Source organism: Anoplolepis gracilipes, chromosome 14, assembly GCF_047496725.1.
Source record: "Anoplolepis gracilipes chromosome 14, ASM4749672v1, whole genome shotgun sequence".
NCBI classification, from domain to species: Eukaryota; Metazoa; Arthropoda; class Insecta; order Hymenoptera; family Formicidae; genus Anoplolepis; species Anoplolepis gracilipes.
Genome location: NC_132983.1, coordinates 7,797,512 through 7,811,277, shown reverse-complemented (window position 1 = coordinate 7,811,277; position 13,766 = coordinate 7,797,512). Strand labels below are relative to the sequence as shown.

At 30.4% G+C, this 13,766-nt stretch overlaps 1 pseudogene; it reads right to left on the bottom strand.

Moving 5' to 3' along the window:
- Positions 1 to 5,684: 5,684 nt before the first annotated feature.
- LOC140673316 (cytochrome P450 4C1-like) lies at positions 5,685 to 13,514 on the bottom strand (annotated as a pseudogene).
- Positions 13,515 to 13,766: the final 252 nt, after the last annotated feature.

Below are 13,766 nucleotides of genomic sequence, written 5' to 3'. Positions count from 1 at the left end.
GTCACATACATATACACGCGACAGGTATAGAGACGGAGATAAATACGAAAACACAACAGACGAGACAGAAAGACAGAAAGTCGAAAACTTAAAGCGAAAAATAAAATAGGAAAATAGAAACGGAGACGATTCAGGAAGATTCTCGAAAGTCGAAAGAGAGACGTTAGGCGGATGATAACGTTTCGTCGAGGCAGGATTAGAAAGTCGACCGTGAACGCGTGCGAACGTGCGTTTAGAGGCGATACTTCCGATTCTAGTGTGTAAGACAAAGAAAGTACATTATACGATTTTGAATAAATAAAGCTCGCAATCCTTATTATCCCTGACTCCGAACGATTTAAAGGCAATAATAGCCAAAGTTTAAAATATTTTTTCGTTCCGCGGCCCTTTTTATGACTGGTCGGGCAATTATTACTTCATCTTTATAAGCGGTAAAGACGTGGAGCCGACAGTGCGTAGCGGCATTATTTGTTTCTTTCTTAATATTATGTAGCTGTGTTTGTCTATTTATTCATTTAGAGGATCTCACTATCGGCCCTTTCCGGTCGTTTCTTTGGACATCGTTTTCAATGTTTAAAATATTTTTCGTCGCGCCATCCTTTTTATGATTGGTCGGGCGAATATTGCTTCATCTTTATAGGAGGTAAAGGCGTGGAGCCGACAGTACATAGCGGCATTATTTGTTCGTTTCTTAAGATTATGCAGTTGTGTTTGTTCTGTATCGTTGTTTTAGAGGATTTCGTTATTGATCCTTTCCGGTATTTGTTTAGATATCGTTTTTAGTAGGTCTAAACATTATTTGATAATAGCGGTTCTTTTCTATTGCGCGACCTATTTTTTTGTGACCGATCGGACGATTATTGTTTCATTTTCGTGGGAGGAAAAACGTAGAGCCGACAGGACGTAAAATAAAAATTGGTTAAAGAAAAATAAAATTGTGTTTGTAAAAAACACTTTAACCAATTTTTATTTTTATAGAAAAGTGTATATTGTCGAACGCTGCAGTAATTCAAAGATTTAGTATATAAAAATCAGTCCAGGACATGCATTGAGCAGTTTAGTATCTCACTTCGAATTACCCTTAGAAAAATCCACGAACAATACTCGTTTGTGTTGTTATTTTTAAATATTCTATTTTAATAGAAGTACCATTTCTTATTTTTATTTAGATAACATGTTCAAAATTTATTAGAATAAGGGAAATACACTTGTGTCACTTTCTTTGTCAAAAACTTCATCTCTCTTTTCTTTAACAAATTATAGACTTTTACTTAATAAGCGTATACGAGTTTCATACAATAAGTGGTACGAGAAGAATAAAATTTTGATTCCTATAAATTTTTTTCTTTTATCTAATCAACAGACTTAATTTATTAACATTGCTCTGCGCATATTTAAACCAGAACAAAGTTCACTTGTTAGTATCGACAATCATTATCTTATATTTGCAACAAAATGATAACAAAATATCATATAAGAATACAAGGAGCTAATGTTTGTTAAACTAAGTTTGCATTTGCATTTATAATTTGATAAGTCAAGTTCGTATCATTAAAAAAGACTGACGTTGAAAACGATGCGGTAATAAAACAAAATGTCAAATCAGCGTCAAAAAAATTGTTGTGCAAAAGTGTAGTGTTAAAATGTATACATAATAATATTGTTTAAATCTACTTTTCTTTCTTCAAAAAACATGTTATAACTTTTGAAAATTACGTTTATTAAAAATAAAAAGACACGAGCACTATACAATTTTAACATGTTTTTGAAATATTATAAAAATTTTATATAATAAAGATATAAAGATTCGAAGATACAAAGATGTTATACAAGGAGATATAAAGAAGAGAAATAAAAAAAAAATAATAAAGAATTAAGAATGTACAAATTCAAAATATATTATAATATATTCAGAATATATTATTATAATATAAAGAATTAAGAATATACAAATTCATTTATTAAATCACTTTAATGGATATAACATTTTCAATATCTTAAAACATGCTAATATAAGAATAAATTTGTATAATATGTTTACTTTTTCTATTTCCAATCGGCAAAATTTTTTGATATATATTTATTCGAGCTATCGATTAAATATACTTATCAATTAAATCTAGTATAACTCTAATCAGTTCTGGCGTTATTAAAATTTAATAATCAAAAATATTTTGAACTAAATGCTGGCTATGTATAAATTCTTATTAAAAGCAAAATCATATTCTGCTTTGTTATTCGTTGCTTGAGACTCGCCTTTGTCTGTTAATTTTAATTAAATTTTATATGTATGTACATACGAAAATATAGAATGACGAAATCATCGACAGATAAATATTATATATTTTATATTTGTTATTTTTATATTTTATCTACTCACGATATTGTTCAAAACTTTAAAAAAAGATACTATTTCTGCATGGTTTTAATAATTAACATAAGAAAGAAGGAACAAATTATGTTTTCAATTTGTGATTGTTGAATTTCTCACAAAATCCGACTTTCTTTTAGAAATATCTTTTGTTTGTTTTTCTTTTCCAAGTAATTCTTTTTACTCTCGACTGTTGCCAATCGTAAGTTGGTAAAAAAATGGAGACAATATACGTTTTAATTATTCAAAATTGAATTGATATTTATCTTAACTCTCGATAACTATAGTATAATTTGTTATCATTTGCTCATAAGTTTCTTATTAACCAAGGCAAATTTAAGGCATATAATTATCATTTTAATTATTTATTTTCTTATCATTTTCTCAGTACTTTATTTTTAAAATATCACCGTTCGAAATTAATCGCTCAAAATAATTAAAGACGCGAGGAATACATTTGTGAGTTCCAAAACAAAAAAATTACGCAACATGTTTACATACATAATGTATATTTTCTTGATAATGTTGAACGTATAATATGCGTAATCATTTTTCATCATTTTTGCAATTTATCAACTTTTTATACACTTACATGATAACCGTGTTAATTTTAAACGGCTATTTGTGATTAATTGGGGTGAATTTCATATAAAACGGACGAGAAGGACAAAGTAGTAAATCGGCCTTTAACTGCAGATTTTTTAAATAATCTACAGGTTTCAAGCAAAAAATTGTGCACCAAAGATGCTGTTACGTCCGGTAGACTTCACGATTCTTTCTTTTCGAGAGGAATGTATAAACAATCATAGATAATGATTCTAAGAACTCTCTACGGGAAATATCAAACCGTGAGAGCTGTCACTTTAGTCGCACTCCACGAATATTACGTTACGTGGATAATAAAAATTTTAACAAACCTCCGTAAGGCAAGACCAACTATAAATAAGATAACCCAAGAAGTCTTAGAAATCAAATAAAGAATAAACATTTGAACGGCTCTCTAAATTTCAAAAGAATTTTAAATAAAACAGAGTCGCCGTAACTCGAGGCAGTTATTTAGAACTGCAATCATAAATTTGAAACGGCGACGAAAACTTAAGAAGCATTTGATAAGAGAGCTCGCCTGACGGACCACCTAAAGTGACAGCTGTTTATTATAAATTTCTAAATAGCGATAAGCGACTCTGACGGTACCAAACTCCTCATTGGCCAAATGGAAAGATCTCTTGAACCAATAGAGAAGAAATTTTTGAGACTCGAAGTCCAAGGAAACACCCCCTAAGCATAAGGGGACGTTAATTAAAATTCTAATTCGTCCAATTGTCCAATGGAGAGGAGGTACGAATTCTAGTATATAATGCGGAAGCAATGCGCCGTGACATCAGTTTTTTCAGTTTTTTCGGTATCAGAATTAGCATCAGTACAACTCGTACGGTACGAACTATTTTCTTTCACCTCGGCTTCGAGACGCGGAATCGATTCTCGATCCCAACGTTTAACTCTTCGGGTGTTAACAAGTTCGAATATTAATACTTCCGATTCCGCGACGTGTGGTTCACCTAATATTTAACACAGACTCTCTGTGTAGTGCGGATTAAAAATTTAAACGATAAAAGACGTCAAACAGGGGCACTTGTGAAACTCAACCTGACGCCGCTAAATCCACTGCCGAGGTCTTTTTAAAACCAACAGCGTACACAATAAGTAGTGAGTACCTAACTAAATAACCTATTCTGTTAATTTCACCTCCCCCATTTAAAATTCGGTTATAGTAATTATAGTGAGACAGTTCTTTATTTTTGTTGTTCTTCATTTTATTATTACTGTTTGATCAGATACTCCTCATTTTACCTTTGTAATTATAATTAACTCCCCTTTTCGTTGTTTACGTTTACTTCCCATCCTCTTCATTTTCACGTAGTCTTTCTATTTTCTCTGCGAGTTCCTGTGTATTTTGCGGAACCGGTATCTCGTGTACTGGTACAAAATATAACTAGGTCGAACTTGCAAATTCTTTTTATTTTCTCTGCAAGTACTTGTGTATTTTGCGGAACCGGTATCTCGTGTACTGGTACAAAATATAACTAGGTCGAACTTGCAAATTCTTTTTATTTTCTCTGCAAGTACCTGTGTATTTTGCGGAACCGGTATCTCGTGTACTGGTACAAAAATATAACTAGGTCGAAGTTGCAAATTCTTTTTATTTTCTCTGCAAGTACCTGTGTATTTTGCGGAACCGGTATCTCGTGTACTGGTACAAAATATAACTAGGTCAAACTTGCAAATTCTTTTTATTTTCTCTGCAAGTACCTGTGTATTTTGCGGAACCGGTATCTCGTGTACTGGTACAAAAATATAACTAGGTCGAACTTGCAAATTCTTTTTATTTTCTCTGCAAGTACCTGTGTATTTCGCGGAACCGGTATCTCGAGTACTGGTACGAAATATAATTAGGTCAAACTTGCAAACTCTTTCTATTTTCTCTGCGAGTTCCTGTGTATTTTGCGGAACCGGTATCTCGTGTACTGGTACAAAATATAACTAGGTTGAACTTGCAAGGTCTTTCTATTTCTCTGCGGGTATCTATGTATTTTGCGGAACCGGTATTTCGTGTACTGGTACAAAATATAATTAGGCAGAACCTGCAAATTCTTTCAATTTTCTCTACGAAAGCAAATTTCTCCTGAATTCCATTTTTCCTCTAGTCCTTTAATTATTTATTACAATTTATTCATTACCTCCTTCTTTTTGTGCTATTCCTTTTTTTTTTTATTTTTTATTTATTTCCTTTCTTTCCTTCTTTTCTCTTCACTTCTTTCTCCTTCTCCCTCCTCTCTTCTCTCTATATTATGCATTTTAAATAATGTAATTTCCTGATAAATTATATTAAATTATATTAAGAACATTATAAATTGTACTAATTAGAACTGTCTCGCTGAAAATAAACGATAGGTTTTCTAAAACATTTGCGTGGGTTCATAGTGGAGTCCGTTCATCCGAAACGTCTAAAGGTTAAAGCTAAACATCTCCGCAACCGTAAGAACCGACGAGCCCGAAGAGTTTTGGCTCGGGCGACAGCAAATTATAATTTTAAGAACAATATTTCTAATCTTAAGATAGAATTAAAAGGTCAAATTTTCCGCGAACAGTCATCACACACACACACACACAGAGTCCCATCCCCCTCTTCCTCATTCAAGAGAGCTGAAACCACCCCTCTCACCTGACCCTTCTCCTCGCACCCCCATCGACCTCCCTCCTCTTTCACATCCAGTAGTATCATCCTCGCATAAGCAACCCTCCCCATCGTCTCTCGATTTACCGGGGCCTTCTAACAAAACTCCCTCTACTTCCGAACCCCTTCCGTGTCCACTCTCACCAGCCTCTACCATCATCCTGGGAGATTCACCCCCATCTTCCCCCCGCAATTCACCTGATTCTCAAGAGGAATCGGATGAAATTTGGGAGGCCCTTCGTGACATTGCCGAGGTCGTCGTAGACCTCGAGAAAGAAAACGCGAGTCACGCTGAAAATTCTAAACACCAACAACCTCCTCATCCTCCGCCTCAAGATCCTATCCAATATTTAATAAATAATCTTCCAAGGATCCGACATCCCCTCCCAAAAGACTCGTATACAATCGGGCCTGGTCCTGTTGATTTGACAACATTGCACTCCATTCTTGCAACCAACCCGCCGGGATCCGTTATCCCATGGTTCCGCCCCGGTCTTAGATATCCCCTCGCCGTTCCGATAGAGGCTCTCTGGAAGAAATTCCCTCCTTCCACGATTACCTTCGAGGAAGCATAATTCTTTTCCTGCCCCTTCCCTTAGAATTTAAATACTATTGTATAAATACCAGTCAGGTAACAAACCCTTTTTATTTTTTTCCATTTCCAATTTACCTGACTGACGTCCCTCCGAACTAATGTAACACCCGCGAACGCACACGCACACACACACACTTAAGTAATTAATAAGATTAATTAATTTAATTAAAATGCCAATTTTTTGAATCTTATACATATATATATATATTTGATTTTTTTTCTTAATAAATGACTAAAAATTTAAAATATTAAAAATTCTAATCAAATTTATTAATCCTTTCTAACACATTCCCTGACTCCCAGATCGCACAAGGTCCCGCGTAACAGGGATTAACTTCCTTTACCAAAAAGGGACCACCGAACGAACGGCCTACTGACCTAGTAAAAGAGACCCTCGAGGTCTTTGACCAGGTCCGGCCTTGTACAGTTCGTTCGAGTCGAGAGCGTTAAGGTTTTACGCGTTTCGACAAGGGTAAGTTCTGTCCTTCCATTATCTCTTTCCTTTCTTTTTTTTCTCGAGTCTGGACGTAACAATGCTATTGTAGCTTTCAACTCGAGCAGAGCGAATCGTTGACCTATAATATAATTCAAAGTTTATCGACACTATCAAAAATTATCGACACGAGCAGAAACGAAAATAACAATTTACCTATACAATTCCTCGGTCCTGCGCTGAACGGTATATAGAAATATGGATGACGATTCTGTATACTCTCGGGCAAAAATCTATCCGCATCGAATACTTCTGGATTTGGCCAAAAATTGGGATCTCTGTAAACTCCGTAGATATGAAGATGTATCATCGTTCCAGCAGGTATGACATATGATTCTGAAAAGCATATTATAAAATTACAGAATATTGAAATTTACCTAAATGAAGATTTCTTTTAATAAAATGTACATAATATTGTACATATTTTAAAAATGTTAAAGCATTTAAACTTTACATTTGATAATATATACTTCGTGTAATATGATATGTAACAATATGCATCAAAAATGGATTACATAACTTTATATGAATTTTGTATGAATCTGAAACATATAATAAAATTACAAAATATTGAAATTTACAAAAATAAGAAATAAAAAAAAATAAAATGTACATAATATTGGTATTCTTAAAATGTTAAAGTAATTTAACTTATTTTACGTTTGATAATTTATACTTCGTGGTATGTTACATGTCCAGAATATATAGAGCAAAAAAGTAAAGCATTACGTAATTTTACATCTTCGGCAGTTTTTCGAAGTATGGCAAACACGCTGAGATACAAACGTAGCGCTTCCTTTAAACATCTTTCTAAATATGATAAATTTTGCAACGCTTTCATCGTTAGTTTCCCTCCGTTCTCTTGCATCACGGTATTGACTTCAACCCTTACACGTTCCTGTATCACCGATGACATTTAAAATGTATTGTTTAATATTCTGGTTCTTATGTACGTACATACAAATAAATTCTTAATGAAATCAATAATTCTTAATAAAATCAAAATAAATTTTTTATATTTATTTTAAAAATACATTTTTTCGATATATATGTAGAAACTAATGTAAAGAGTACCTCAAAATTAAATGTCAAAACTTTTGGACCGTAAAAGATAAATTAAGAAAACAAGTCTTTTAATGATTTGCTCGTTTTTGCTTCGTTTTGAAGAAATTCGCAAAAACCCATGTTGGGATGTTTAACGAAATTAGAATATCTGGCATATTGTGGCAGATGGTAATTAATTATTCGCTTGTAGACTTCTGATAAACAACTGTAATTAATTCATAATAGAAAGGCAAAAATATAAACATAAACTAAATATAAATTAAAGTAAGCAGATTACAATAAAGGGCAGTAATTAATGATATTCAATATTCCTCTCTAAGGTCAACTGTGATTGGTTAATTTCTTGTGGTCTACATAGAAGACTCTGCAGAATCGTGTTAATATTTATAATCCTTTAACTTTATTTTAGAAAGATTTTACTCTCTTTTTTAATCTTAATGTTTTATTACTTTTATTTTCTGATATTTTTTGATAAACATAATAATCGTAGGATTGTTTTATATTTTTGGTGAAATCTTTTTTTTTTAGTTTTTTCCAAAACGGAGCAAAACCGAGCGATATTTTGTAGGAGTTTTTATTCGTAGTTTGTCGATCTCCCATATGCACTCGAACTGTTGACATTTCACTTCAAGGCATTTGGTATATAGAATATATATATTGCAACAAAAATTTTGATATCTGTACTATAATTATCTGCACTATAATTATCTGTACAATACTTTGAATAAAAATTGTAATTTAAATAATATATTGCAATAATATTGGAAAAAAGTACCTGAATATCTTTGTGTTCAATTAATAGTAATAAAGCAAACATCATATTCCTCGCTGTAGTATCGTAACCCTGTAATCATCATCATTAATTATTGTATTATTGTATTATGTATAACGTAATACAATTATACATGCTTAAATACACTAAACGAAAAAAAAAGATTACTGATACGTACTTCAAACATAAAAGTATCGACTTCTTCTCTAATGTCCAAATCAGTTAATAAACCTTCTTGAGACGCCGCTATTAAAAGGTTCAACATAGTCAGCTGCTTTTTTTTAACTTTTTAGAAATAAAAACAACTATTAGCTGAATCTCATTTTTGCCTTCTTTAATTAACATTGTTCTTGTATAAAATTCAAACTTTATTAGAAATAATAATGATTTAATTTTACGACAAACATCCCAGATAGCCAAATGTCCTGATTGTGGAATCATGTTGTCGACAACTGTTGCAACAACTAATTTTGAAAAACTAGAGACAAGGTGAGACAGCATTATGCTTGTCGGGTTGAGCTCACATGATTTCTAATTCTAAGGACAGCAAATTGATGGCAACATATTAACACCAATATCTTGTCAATATCTTTATCTTGTCATTATATTTGTGTTGTTGCCATCATGTGTGTGATGTATAGAAAAAATAATTTTATTAGTTGCTGTCATGTTGCTGATAACATAACGTTTCAGTTCGCTGATTATTTGCACTCAAAATTTCGTCAACTAATTGCGTAATATATAAATACTCATGTTGTATTTAATATTGCGGATCTATTCTCATGTTAGCAAACGTATAACAACATATGCAATGCATCAGTCTGTTTAATATGATTAATCACGCTTGGCTATCTGGGATATGCTATATTATTACGTATGTTTTGTACAAATACTACAACAATAATTTTAGATTGAGCAAACAAGCTTAAATTAGCAGTTAGTCTCTTACGTACTTCCAAACACTTTAACATCATCTATCTCTTTGTCACTTTCAAGGTTTTTCAAGTACCGACCATTGGTACGTTCGTGATAAAGTTTTCTTTCCGCAATGATCTACACATACAAGTACGGTATTGTACTATAGCATAATATTAACAGCATAATGTGTTATTAATATTTTTGATTAATCATGTAATCTTACGGTACAAAGATTATGAGGTTTATTGTAATATTACGCAAAAAAGAGAGTTTAAAGGATTAAAATAACATGATTTAGAACGTACTTTTTCCATAAATCCATGCAATATTTTCAAGATTTTTTTTGCTTTTTTCCTTGTGGCGATAACGAGAATAACAAATTGTTATAGAACCAAGGCCTAAAAATTCTAAAACGTAATTCAATAAAACTATATAATTCTAAAAATAATATAATTTTGTAACAGCTTTATTTAAAGTCAGCGTAAATATTTAAAGTAAACTGTAAGTGATTATAGAGAATATAAATAAAATTTATCTATGTTACGAAAATATGTAGAATCTCCTAAAACATTAGCCATTTGTTTTAGTTAAATTAAATTAAAATAGATTCTTTGATGTAAATGTAATTTTCCTATAAATTTTATTGCTCAATTTATTTTTTCTTACTATTTAATATTTTAATATTTTTAATATTTTAAAGATTACAAGCAATATTTTGACATTAAACATTTAGCACGTACAATATTTTGACTTTAATTGTTTATATTAATTGTAGCTTCACATGACTATTAAATAATTAATCTATTTTTCAAATTATATTTATATAATCGTATACATTATCATAATATCAAGAAAAGATCATACAAAACATACAATTATTTACTAAACATAAATTACCTATAAATTATCAGTTCGGTAATATTGTGAATCGCATTTCGATACTGTTGCTGGGCCTCGCCAAGGTTTTACAGAGAGATGCCCATGGCAGTTTCTATGAGTTCATTGATTATATAAAATAAAAATATTATACAATCAAAGATTTATTGTAATATTATATTTCATATATAGCTTTGAGTATAAAAAATCCAATTCTATTTTCATTGCAATATTGATATTTTATATAGGAATAAACTATCTTCTTATCTGTAAGCTATGGTTATTATGGAGATTATTATGAACAATAAAATCTCTATAAATAAGACAAAACAATAATAATTTTACAGTCATCTTACCGCATATCGCATTTAATGTATACTCGCTAACAAATGATGATAAATCTTTTACAACTACTCCTCCAGCATCCTTCAACGATTTTGTCATGCAATTGCTCTCTTTGATCAAAATATCCACTGATTTAATATATTGAAGTGAAATGAAGGTGTTAATATCTTTCGCCGTGTTTGCCACTTAGTGCCTAAAGCAGAAACAATATAACGTAAAATTATACGATAAAAAGTTTTAATAATATTATATAAAATTACATTTTCATTCTTACTTTAATGTTTAATTGATCAATTTTTAAATAATATATTAATTATCTTAAATTAATTTTTTTATCGCAACATTTATTTTTATAATCCTTTAAACTTTTTTTTATAAAACTTTTACTAAAAGAATTGTTGGAACAAATATTAACTTAAATTTAATTATTAATTTGTATTTAAAGCTCTAAGGATTAAGAAATAAAATTAAAAGTATATTACGTGCGCACGTGTAATAATGTTTATAATTTAATTTAAAATTTTTAATTAAAATATCTGCTGTCATTATTACTGCTATTTGTTTGAGAATACATGTATCACAGCGAAATTATTCATCATTATAATCTTTACTTGTAAATTTCTTTTAAATTTATTAGTTTTTATAACAAAGAAGTTGTATAAGATTATTATTTAATTGTATAAAATAATATTTAAGTCTAATTGTAACATTTTATTGGATTTTTTGTGATGGAGACAGATCGATAACAGACTGTAATATAGTAAAGAATATGTACGCTTTTATGTTAATTTCATTACGTTACCTGTGCTGATAAAAAGGCCCGTGCCCAACCAAGGATTTAATGTATCATACACACGACTTTTCTTAATGTGCTTAGTGCTACTTAGTATCGTCTGAAATTACCGAAAACATCTTAAGAAAGAACATCAGTTTATTGTGCCACTTTATCTTAGATACACAAATAATTTATTAATTATATCTCCAATTTTTATTTAATTTCGGCCCAGTCAATGTTATTTGCTTCTTTTCATTTTTTAAAAATCTTTTTTTTACAAGCAAAAATCTACTTATAAAGCGAAAGTTTTTCAAATCTAGCTAAATCATAATTTTATGTCTTCAAAAAAAATAATCTACAAAAAATTTAATTTTCTGTATTACCTCCAGATCATCTGGATGACGGATAGACACAGCAGGCATGAAGAAACCCCAGAGTTTAAAAATGGGATAATAGTTATCAGCCCAATTCAACAACAGTTTCATTAGCTCTTCTAAAAAATATGTTGTCAATATAAAACTTTTACTTGCGTGTACACGAATTACGGACCGTTTGTAAATTAACGTAAATAAGTTAGAAATTTTATACTTGCCTGCTGAAATTTGGACTTGCAATACATTGTCAAGAATCGGAAGGCCTGGTGGTCCCGGTATGAGATTAATAAGTCGTCCATTTCTTCCATGATGCACATAATAATTACACACCAGTAAAATAAACATAAATAATAACAATATGGTGATAAACATTGTTTCCTGACGTGATGTTCTCGACCAGTTAAGCTTTATCTTTTTAACTTCCTGTTTCTTTGTATGGTTCTTGGATTGCACGTGTAAAAAAATAAATGATATTTGTTTTACAACAAAAATTGTCACATTTGCCTTGTCTGAGAGAGAGAGAGGGAGGGAGGGAGGGAGGGAAGGGGAGGGAGAGAGAGAGAGAGAGGGGGGAGAGAGAGAGAAGAGAGAGAGAGAGAGAGAGAGAGAGAGAGAGAGAGAGAGAGAGAGAGAGAGAGAGAGAGAGAGAGTGCGTGAAAGAGAGTAACGAAAACAGAGATCAAATCATTGAAATTGAAATCCTATATATTTTATGTATTATAGTTAATAATTTTGAAGAGTTATAAATAATGTGATAATTTTATTTATTATAATGAAAAATATATTGTTGGCGTAAATGAAACAGAAAAATTTTTATCGTTTATTGTTTATAATTATGTTGCTATGATATTTAATTTCTTAAGATTCTAAAATAGGATTGCAAATTCTGATCAGTGCTTCATAAATAGTATCAAAATTAGGTCGAGTATTATATTTATCTAATTATCTATAAAATTTTTCAGTTATTTTAACATTGTTACAATTTTATTTACTTTATAAATGTATAAAAAAAAATGCTTTTTAAGTGATCGCATCATAATATCCTTCTAAAGTTTAATTTAAAATTTAGTTCTGTGCAAATTTTTCTTCGTATGTACTTTAAATTTAAAAATAGATTTTTACTACTAAGCAAAAATAGAATTGTTTTGTAATAAACGGAGCTATTAATTAAGCATTCGCACACTTCCATAAACAAAAAGTTAATTTGAAAATTTTATGTGATTTTTATCAAATTTATTATGACGTTACACACATAACATATTGTGTTTCCATATACTTAATGCACATATACAAATTATATAATTATCACGATTGTTTCATAGAATTTTTTCCTTTGTTTATCTAACTTTTAAAGATTTGTGCAAAAATAATGTAATACATTTAGTAAGATTATAACAATATGATTATAATAATCAAACAAAGTTAACAATTTGTGTTATTAGAAAAATAATTATGTATAAAAATCATGCACTTACATGAATTATATTATTAACCCTAGTTCAAATATTGCAATAAAATGTTATAAAGTTCTATTTTACATAAATAAGTATTACTCAATTACCTGATAAATTCTTTGAAGCGACGATCAATTGAGACACCATTCAAATGTTTAAAATGTATTAAATGAATTGCAAATCTTTTCAAGCAGATACATGTGCTAGTAAAACAAATCTCCGCAAACTGATAATGCACATCTGAAGCATACACTTATAATATCTCTTGCTCAAGAGCGTATTAACAATAATCAGAGTCTCATACTTGAGAGGCAAGTTGAATAATCCCATTTTGATTAAAGACCAAACAACACATTTGATAAATGTACTTACAATCGGGTTTTTCCATTTTTATATATGTTATAGAGGGTACATTTCTAAATTACACTTTGTTTGAATTTTGTGGCGTCTGTTTGTTTTTAAAATATATAACTTTGAAATAATATTTTTAGAA